The sequence below is a fragment of the Phyllobates terribilis genome, unplaced genomic scaffold (genome assembly GCF_046119375.1).
Source record: "Phyllobates terribilis strain yellow unplaced genomic scaffold, ASM4611937v1 Scaffold_3__8_contigs__length_932513732, whole genome shotgun sequence".
In the NCBI taxonomy this organism is placed as follows: Eukaryota; Metazoa; Chordata; class Amphibia; order Anura; family Dendrobatidae; genus Phyllobates; species Phyllobates terribilis.
In genome coordinates, this window is record NW_027362763.1 from 840,080,971 (window position 1) to 840,090,651 (window position 9,681).

Sequence of the window (9,681 nt, forward strand, 5' to 3'; positions counted from 1 at the left end):
CTCATGACCGGGTACAGCCAATACGGGTTTTCTTCTTTGCCAACTGCCCCTTCCCCCGAAACTAGGCACTCACCTCTTCTTCTTCCCTGAATAAAAACTCTGACACCTAGATTCTTTGGATAATTTGGCCACAGCGGCCATTTTATTAGCAAACAACATTAACAAGTTAACAATATTATAACATAAATATGAGGGGAGCTCATAGATCTGGCATGAATAAGCTAAAGAGCTACAACCGCCATGTTACCCTCAGCCGTATGCCACCAGCTCAAGGGCACCATACTTTCACAGTACGTGAAAGATTAACCACCTACAAAGCTCCCAGGGTAAAACCCCGTCCAGAGCCCAAAACCAAAATGCCAGATCACCCCACTCAACTTTAAACTGCCTGGAATTTACCAAATTCCATCCACTGTCAATACTATACCAACTCTAAGAACCCCACCTCCCGCCACCCACAGCCACTGTGACGAGTAACTGTCAATCCTCCATATCCTTGCCCTTGCCGCTTGTATTAACCCCTTTCTGGCCCAAGGCGTATTAATACATACCTGTGCCCTGGGCCTTTTGGGCCTGATACGCATTAGTATGCCCTGACGATTTCGAGATCGCTGCCGGGTGTCAGCTGATTGTTACAGCTGACACTCGGTGCTATGTACAGGGAGCGGTCCCGCACCATTCCCGGCACATTAACCCCCGAAATCGATCGCAGCATTCTGGTGGAAAGAGGAGGTAAGCGCTATACTTACCTTCTCTGCCGGCGTCCAGCGGCGTCTGAGTCCGGTCCTGGATGTTGCCATGTTGACCCGACATCATCATGACAACATCCGTGTCACCAGGAGGCAGGAAGTTGCTTTAGTCATGCGCAGTGCACGACCAAAGTAGCTTCTTCCTGTGCAGCGCTGACAGGCTGCATGGCATAGGGAGCTGCTGCTCTCTCTTCTATACAGCCGATCAGGCTGCAAAAAGTGAAAATCCCATAGTGGAACAAAGTGTAAAAGTCATAAAAATGTCAGAAAGTGAAAAAAAATAAATAAATAAATTGTAAAAATATAAAAAAAAAAAGAAAAAAATAATTAAAAAAAAATATATATATTGTACCCATAAATTAATAATCTTATGGAAAAAAAAATAAACCAATAAAAGTACACATATTTGGTATCGCTGCGTCCGGAACTACCTGACCTATAAAACTGTCCCACTAGTTAACCCCTTTAGTGAACATGGTAAAAAAACAAACAAAAAAAAACGAAACAAAACGATGTTTTATCATCATTCCGCCAAACAAAAAATGGAATAAAACGCGATCAAAAAGAAGAATGTAGATAAAAATGGTACAGTTGAAAACGTCATCTTGTCCCGCAAATAACAAGCCACCACACAGCTCGAACGGCCATAAAATAAAAAAGTTATAGCTCTCAGAATAAAGCGATGCAAAAACAATTATTTTTTCTATAAAATAGAAATATAGTCTGTGACAGCTGTCAATCATAAAAACCCAATATGAATCTGGCATCGCTGTAATTGCACCGACCCGAAGAATAAAGACGTCTAATCACTTATACCGCACAAGGAACGGCGTAAAAAATAAACTTTAGGGTTAGGATTGTGCTAGGGTTAGGGTTGTGCTAGGGTTAGGGTTAGGGTTGTGCTAGGGTTAGGGTTGTGCTAGGGTTAGGGTTGGGCTACGGTTAGAGTTGTGCTATGATTAGGGTTGGGCTAGGGTTGGGCTAGGGTTAGGGTAGGGTTAGGGTTGTGCTAGGGTTGGGTTGTGCTAGGGATAGGGTTGTGCTAGGGTTAGGGTTGTGCTCAGGTTAGGGTTGTGCTAGGGATAGGGTTGTGCTAGGGTTAGGGTTGTGCTCGGGTTAGGGTTGTGCTAGGGTTAGGGTTGTGCTAGGGTTAGGGTTAGAGTTGGGCTAAGGTTAGGGTTGGGGTTGTGATTTTTTCAGAAGTAAAGAAAAAAAATGACGACGATATGGCAACTAATGTCGAGTGCAAGTGCTTGCTACTTGAGTTTGCATCGGGTGCTTGGGAATGCACCGAGTATAGCGGGTGCTCGAGTGACATGCTTGAGTCTCCGCCCCAAATGTTTTGCAGCTGTTATACAGCCAAAAAAACCTCGCGGGGATTGCCCCCATGCACGAGCGATCCCCGCATGTTTTTTTCGGGGTGTCTAATAACCGTGAAACATGCGGGGCAGGGACTCGTGCATGTCACTTGAGCACCCGTGATACTTGGTGCATACCCGAGTACCCGATGCAAACTCAAATAGCGAGCACTTGCACTCAAGACTAATGACAACTTATTCAATATGATGACCTAATGTTATCAAATTCTGTGTCGTACCTCTGGGTTCAAAATGTTCACTATACCCCTTGATAAAATCCTGGAGGGGTGTAGTTTCCAAAATGGAGTCACTAGGGGGAGGGGGGGTGGTTTCCACTATTTAGGCACATCAGGGACTCCCCAAACGCAACATGGCGTCCGCTAATTATTCAAGCAAATTTTACATTCAAAAAGTCAAATGGTGCTCCTTCCCTTCCGAACCGTGCCGTGCGCCCAAACAGTGGTTTTCCCCCACATATGGGGTATTGGCTTACTCAGGAGAAATTGCACAATAAATAGCATGGTGCAATTTCTCCTGTTACCATTATGGAAATTCAAAAGTGGGGCTGAAAAACATTTTTGTTGAAAAAATTTGAAAATTTTGTTTTTACGGTTCAATGTTATAAACTTCTGTGAAGCACCTGAGGGTTCAGGGAGCTCACCACACATCTAGATAAGTTCCCTAAGGGGTCTAGTTTCCTAACTGGGGTCACTAGTGGGGGGTTTCCACTGTTTAGGCACATCAGGGGCTCCCCAAAAGCAACATGGCGTCCGCTAATTATTCAAGCAAATTTTACATTCAAAAAGTCAAATAGTGCTCCTTCCCTTCCGAACCCTGCCGTGCGCCCAAACAGTGGTTTTCCCCCACATATGGGGTATTGGCTTACTCTGGAGAAATTGCACAGCAAATTGCATGGTGCAATTTCTCCTGTTACCCTTGTGAAAATGCAAAAGTGGGGGCTGAAAACATTTTTGTTGGAAAAATGTGAAAATTTTATTTTTACGGCTCAATGTTATAAACTTCTGTGAAGCACCTGGGGATTCAAGGTGTTCACCACACATCTAGATAAGTTCCCTAAGGAAAGGGGTCTAATTTCCAAAATGGGGTCACTTGTGGGGGGTTTCCACTGTTTAAGCACATCAGGGGCTCCCCAAACACAACATGGTGTCCGCTAATTATTCAAGCAGATTTTGCATGCAAAAAGTCAAATGGCGCTCTTTCCCTTCTGAGCCCTGCCGTGCGCCCAAACAATAGTTTTTCCTCACATATGGGGTATCTGCGTACTCAGGGGAAATTTCACAACCAATTTTGGGGTCCATTTTTTCCTGTTACCCCTGCGAAAATAAAAAAAAATTGGTCTAAAGTAACATTTTTGTGAAAAAAGTTAAATATTCATTTTTTTTCCACATTCCCAAAATTCCTGTGACGCACATGAAGGGTTAATAAACTTCTTGAATGTGGTTTTGAGCACCTTGAGGGGTGCAGTTTTTAGAATGGTGTCACTTTTGGGTATTTTCTGTCATAAAGGCCCCTTAAAGTCACGTCAAATGTGATGTGGTCTCTAAAAAAATGGTTTTGTAAATTTTGTTGTAAAAATGAGAAATCGCTGGTCAACTTTTAACCCTTATCGCTCCCTACTAAAAAAAAATTTTGGTTACAAAATTGTGCTGATGTAAAGAAGACATGTAGTAAATGTTATTTATTAATTATTTTGTGTGACATATCTCTCTGATTTAAGGGTATAAAAATTAAAATTTTGAAAATTGGGAAATTTTCGCCAAATTTCTGTTTTTTTCACAAATAAACGCAAGTGATATCGAAGAAATTTTACCACTATCATAAAGTACAATATGTCACAAAAAAACAGTCTCAGAATCAGCGGGATCCGTTGAAGCGTTCCAGAGTAATTACCTCATAAATTGACAGTGGTCAGAATTGTAAAAATTGGCCTGTTCATTAACCTGCAAACCATCCTCGGGGTTAAAGGGGCTAAACTAACCCCCTTTTTTTTTATGCATCCCTTACTTTGTCCTTTGATATAAATACCTCCCCCTACCAGGCAAAACCAACAAAGAGGGTGGGATGGTGGGTCTGTCCTGCTTGTCTTTCCCCTCAGGAATGGTGTTTTTCCCACACTTTTCCTTATATACTACACCCCCGCTTCATCCTGAATTACCTCCCCACATTCTCCATACCCAATCCTGCACACCGCATCCTTCAAAACTTGAACCCTCCAGGCCAATCCCAGTCATGGGGGGCCTCCTTCTAGCTCTACTCTTCTCCTGCCCCCTCCTTGACTGTGGAAGCACTGATTAATGGTCACCCTGAGTAACATTCCCCCAGGATTTTAAAGAATTCATGTTTATTTGTATTGCCTCTATATACCTATTGGTGTGCATGCAACATATAGAATAACATTCATCTGATGTTTTTGTTGGATCGCACTCAGACTAAAAATGTGGCCACGTGCAGAAGCCCTTATTGTGTAATTTTTGAACCGTGTTAGTCCCCTGACTTTTTAACAAGCTATTACACCTTTCTTGAAATAATGAAATTAGATTACAGAGGCATCTAAACAATACCCATTTCAGCCCATTAAAGAGCTCCAATCAATGATATATAACTTGATCGGCACTTGTTTAAAGACTTGTTTACATAACCCAAAAGTTACTGATTGGAATAGAAAGATTGCTATTACAATTGTTCTGTCCCCACATAACAACATGCTATCGGCAACAAATCCTCTGATTACATAGGGTGATGTGCTGTTGAAAACAATGATTTTTAAATGATCGTATCACTGCTGGCTGGTGAATGGGGCCTATGGTAACGCAGCTTTTTCACAGCATACTGTGGCGTGAAAAAGTGTTTGCCCCTTCCTCATTTCTTATTATTTTGTATGTTTGTAACACTTAAATGTTTCAAATCACAAAACAAATGTAAATATTAGACAAAGATAACACAAGTAAACAAAAAATGCAGTTTTTAAATGAAGGTCTTTATTATTAAGAGAAAAAAAAATCAAAACCTACAGGACCCTGTGTGAAAAAGTGATTGCCCCCACCTTAAAACATAAAAAACATAAATTAACTGTGGTTTATCACATCTCAAACCTAATTACTGGTTGAGCCACGCTTAGTAGCAACAACTGCAATCAAGCGCTTGTGATAACTGGCAATGAGTCTTTAACAATGCTCTGGAGAAGATTTGGCCTACTCAACTTTGCAAAATTATTGTAATTCAGCCACATTGGAGGGTTTCCGAGCATAAAGTGCCTTTTTATGGTCATGCCACAGCATCTCAATCAGATTAAGGTCAGGACTTTGACTATGCCACTCCAAAGTCATCATATTTTTCTTAAGCCATTTAGAGGTGGACTTGTTGATGTGTTTTGGATCATTGTCCTACTGCATAACCCAAGAACGCTTCAGTTTGAGGTCATGAACAGATGGCCAGACATTCTCCTACAGAATTTTTTGGTAGACAGCAGAATTCATGTGTCATGGGTGTGTCAGATGTAACAGACAGTCGCTCTGCAGGTGGCTGCAGAAGGTCACTGCGTTTGGCATTGCAGATGCCTTCTTAATACTTCTTACTTTTGGACCCAGCGGCATCCTGAGCAATGAGTGGGAATTGTGATCTCACTGCTTCAAGGAGATTCTCAATCCTGGGCTTTCTCTTTGCCAAAGGCTTCAGTTTGCCTCCAGTCTGTGGAGGGGTTTTTCGGGGCTCTAGCCTTCATTTATGATGACCCTGACCAAATCTCCTTGGCTGAGTCCAGGTTGCGTTGCCTCCATCAGGGAAATCAGTGGAGACGTACAGCTCCGAATTCCGCAGATGGGCAACTGATACAAAATGGAATGACCCAGCTCTTAGAAGTCAATTTTATTAGGGCCTCACTGAAAAGTTGAAACATACTTTGGCAGTGTATGAAACCCTAGAGTCCATGGAGGCTGCCATGTCGTTGGCTATACATGTTGATAGACGCCTTCGGGATAGGTGGGTGAGACCACCTTCTCCGGAGCCTTCTTTTCGGGGTAATGCTCCTTTGCCGGGGGAAGGGTCTGGCAGTGAACCAGTACAGGGGGGTGGAAGAACCCATGCAGTTAGGGGGTGCCTCTGCATTGTACATTTCCCCAGACATCCACAAAAAGAAGGGTATGTGGTTTTTGTGTGGAAAAAAGGCACATTTTATTGGGGCCTGTCCTTCGATTCCTAAGCAAAAGGAAACTCAATTAACCCTTGGTAGTCTAGAGTTGGATAAGCAATGAGTGCATTTATTGTTAACCTGCAGTTCCTGGTTTGTCCTGACAGCGTAGATGGTGTTAGAGAGCAAAACCAAGAAAATTTCTGTGTTTGTTGACAGTGGAGCTGGACTCAGCATGGTTGATGCTGAGTTTGTGAGAACTCATGGTCTTGCTTGCTGTACTTTAGCTAAGCCCATTCCCGTCTTCGCCATCGACTCAGCGCCACTTGCATAGAGAGCTCTGACTCAGATTGTACATGGTGTGAGTGGAGTCGGTCCATTGTGAGATAATTCCTTGCTATGTCCTCGACAGTCTTCCCACCCCAATTGTTTTGGGTCAACCCTGGTTGGTGAAACATAATCCGTTGGTGGATTGGCAATCCAGGGAGATCATTGAGTGGGGAGATTACTACCATGACAACTGTTTAAACATTTCCCTTTCTACAGTCTCTACAGAGACCTTACCTGCATTTTTGTCGGGTTTTGAGGATGCTTTTTCTGAGAGGGAGTGTCAAGATTTGCCTTCTCATAATGCATATGACTATCCTGTTAACCTGACCCCCGGAGCTAAACTACCAAAGTCCAGACTGTATAATATTTCTGGCCCTGTGAGACAAGCCATGAAAGATTTAATTGCGGAAAGTCTGGAGAAGGTACATATCAGACTCTCATCTTCGCCCGTGGCGGCAGGGTTCTTCTTCGTGAAGAAAAAAGATGGTGGTCTACGTCCCTTTTTAGATTTCCCGGAATTAAACCAAATTACCATCCGGGATCCATACCCTCTTCCTCTGTTTCCAGATTTGTTCAGCCAGGTTGTGGGAGCTAAGGTATTCTCCAAGTTGGATTTAAGGGGAGCCTACAATCTGATTAGAATCAGAGAGGGTGATGAATGGAAAACAGCGTTCAATACCGCTGAGGGGCATTTCGAGAGTCTGGTTATGCCTTTTGGTCTGACAAATGCACCTGCAGTGTTCCAGCATTTCATTAATGATATTTTCCATCATTTGGTGGGCAGGTTTGTGGTGGTCTATCTAGATGATATTTTGGTTTACTCACCTGATTTTGAGACACATCGGGGGTATGTTAGACAGGTGCTTTAGATATTAAGGGATAACAAACTATATGCCAAACTAGAAAAGTGTGTTTTCGCCGTCCAGGATATGCAGCTTTTGGGGTACCTGTTGTCATCTTCGGGTTTTCAGATGGATCCGTAGAAGATCTGTGCTGTCCTTGATTGGGACTGTCCCGAAAACCTGAAGGCTCTACAACGTTTTCTGGGCTTTACTAATTTTTATCGGAAATTCATCCAAAATTATTCATTAATTGTGAATCCCCTTACTGACATGACTAGGAAAGGGTCTGATTTTTCCAAATGGTCGGATGTCGCCCTGCTGACTTTTTACTCCCTAAAGATCTGTTTTGCCATGGCACCTATACTCAGTCAACCTGTCAAACTTATTGTGGAAGTTGATGCATCGGACAAGGAGGTTGGGGCTGTGTTGTCTCAGGGTCCTTCCTCTGGTAAATAACATCCATGCGCTTTCTTTTCTAAGAAATTATCTTCGGCTGAGAGAAATTATGACGTGGTTAATAAGGAGTTTTTGTCGATTCAGTTGGCGTTTGAAGAATGGTGACATTGGTTGGATGGGGCTGTCCATCCTATTACTGTTATCACTGACCATAAGACCCTGTCATATCTTCAATCGGTTAAACGTCTCAAGCTAGATTGGTCCCTGTTTTTTACTAGGTTCAATTCTGTTGTCACTTTCCATCCAGGGGTCAAAAATATCAATGCTGATGCTTTTGTCCTGGAGCTTCCCTGGTAGCGATGACCATCAGAATCCTGCCCCGATTTTACAGAAGGGGTAGTCATTTCGGCACTGTACCATGAACTGGAGGGTGAGGTGTTGGAGGCCCAGGGGGACGCCCCTGCCTCCTGACCTTCAGGAAAGTTATTTGTACCATCTAATCTGCGCCACAAAGTAATCAGGGAACATCACAATTCTGTACTTACTGGTCATCCAGGTGGTAAGGCAACTGTGGACCTCCTTTCTCGTCGTTTTTGGTGGCCAGGATTGCATCGGGATGTGGTTGAACACGTATCTGCTTGCAATATTTGCACGTATAGAATACCCTATTCCTAGCAGGCTATGAACACACTTGTCCATGGATTTTATTACTGACCTACCGGTATCTGCAGGCAAAACTGTGGTTTTGGTGGTTGTAGATAGGTTCAGTAAAATGGTTCACTTCGTCGCATTACCAGCACTTCCGAATGCCAAGACCTAGCTCATGTGTTTATAAATGAGATCGTGAAGCTTCATAGGGTTCCCTACGATGTGGTGTCAGATTGTTTCCAAGTTCTGGAAAGCATTCTGTATTTTTGTAGAATTTGGAGACTTACTTCAGGTGTTTTGTCTTGGAAAATCAGGAGGATTGGGCATCCTACCTTCCGCTGGCAGAATTTGTTATTAATAATTATTATCAAGAATCTATTGGCAGGTTACCGTTCTTTGGTGCATACGGTTACCATCCACAGTTTGGTGCTTTTAGTGGGGGAGGGGCAGGGAGTTCTAAGTAATTTGAAGATCATGGGAGATAGGTACAAATGTATGGCTGACAGAAAACGCTTGCCAAATCCGGACCTGAATGTGAATGACTTTGTGTGGTTGTCTACCAGGAATATCAAGTTGAAGGTTCCTTCTTGAAAGCTGGGACCTAGATTTATTGGTCTCTCTAAAATAACCATTTTCATAAACCCAGCAGCGTTTTGTTTTGAGCTACCTCAGGCCCCTAAGATCCACAATATCTTTCAGAGGTCTCTCCTCAAGAAATATGTGGAACCTTTTGAGTCCTCACCCCTACCACCGCCCCCAATAATGGTTGATGGTAATCTAGAGTTTCAGATTTCGAGGATTGTAGATTCTCATCTCCATCATCATTCCCTACAATACTTGGTGCGCTGGAAGGGTTATAGGCCAAAGGAAAGGAAGTGGGTTTCAGCATCAGAGGTGAATGCCCCCAAGCTAGTTCGTTCATTTCACACCTCTTATCCTGAGAAACCTGGTCCTCAGTGTTCAGAGGTCTCTCATAGAAGGGGGGATACTGTCAATGACCAGACATTCTCCTACAGGATTTTTTGGTAGACAGCAGAATTCATGTGACACGGGTGTGTCAGATGTAACAAGCAGTTGCTCTGCAGCTGGCTGCAGAAGGTCACTGCGTTTGGCATTGCAGAGCCTTCTTAATCCTTCTTACTTTTGGACCCAGCGGCAACCTCCCTCCTGCTCTGATTGACACACCCTGGTCTGGGTGTTTATAAAGTCTC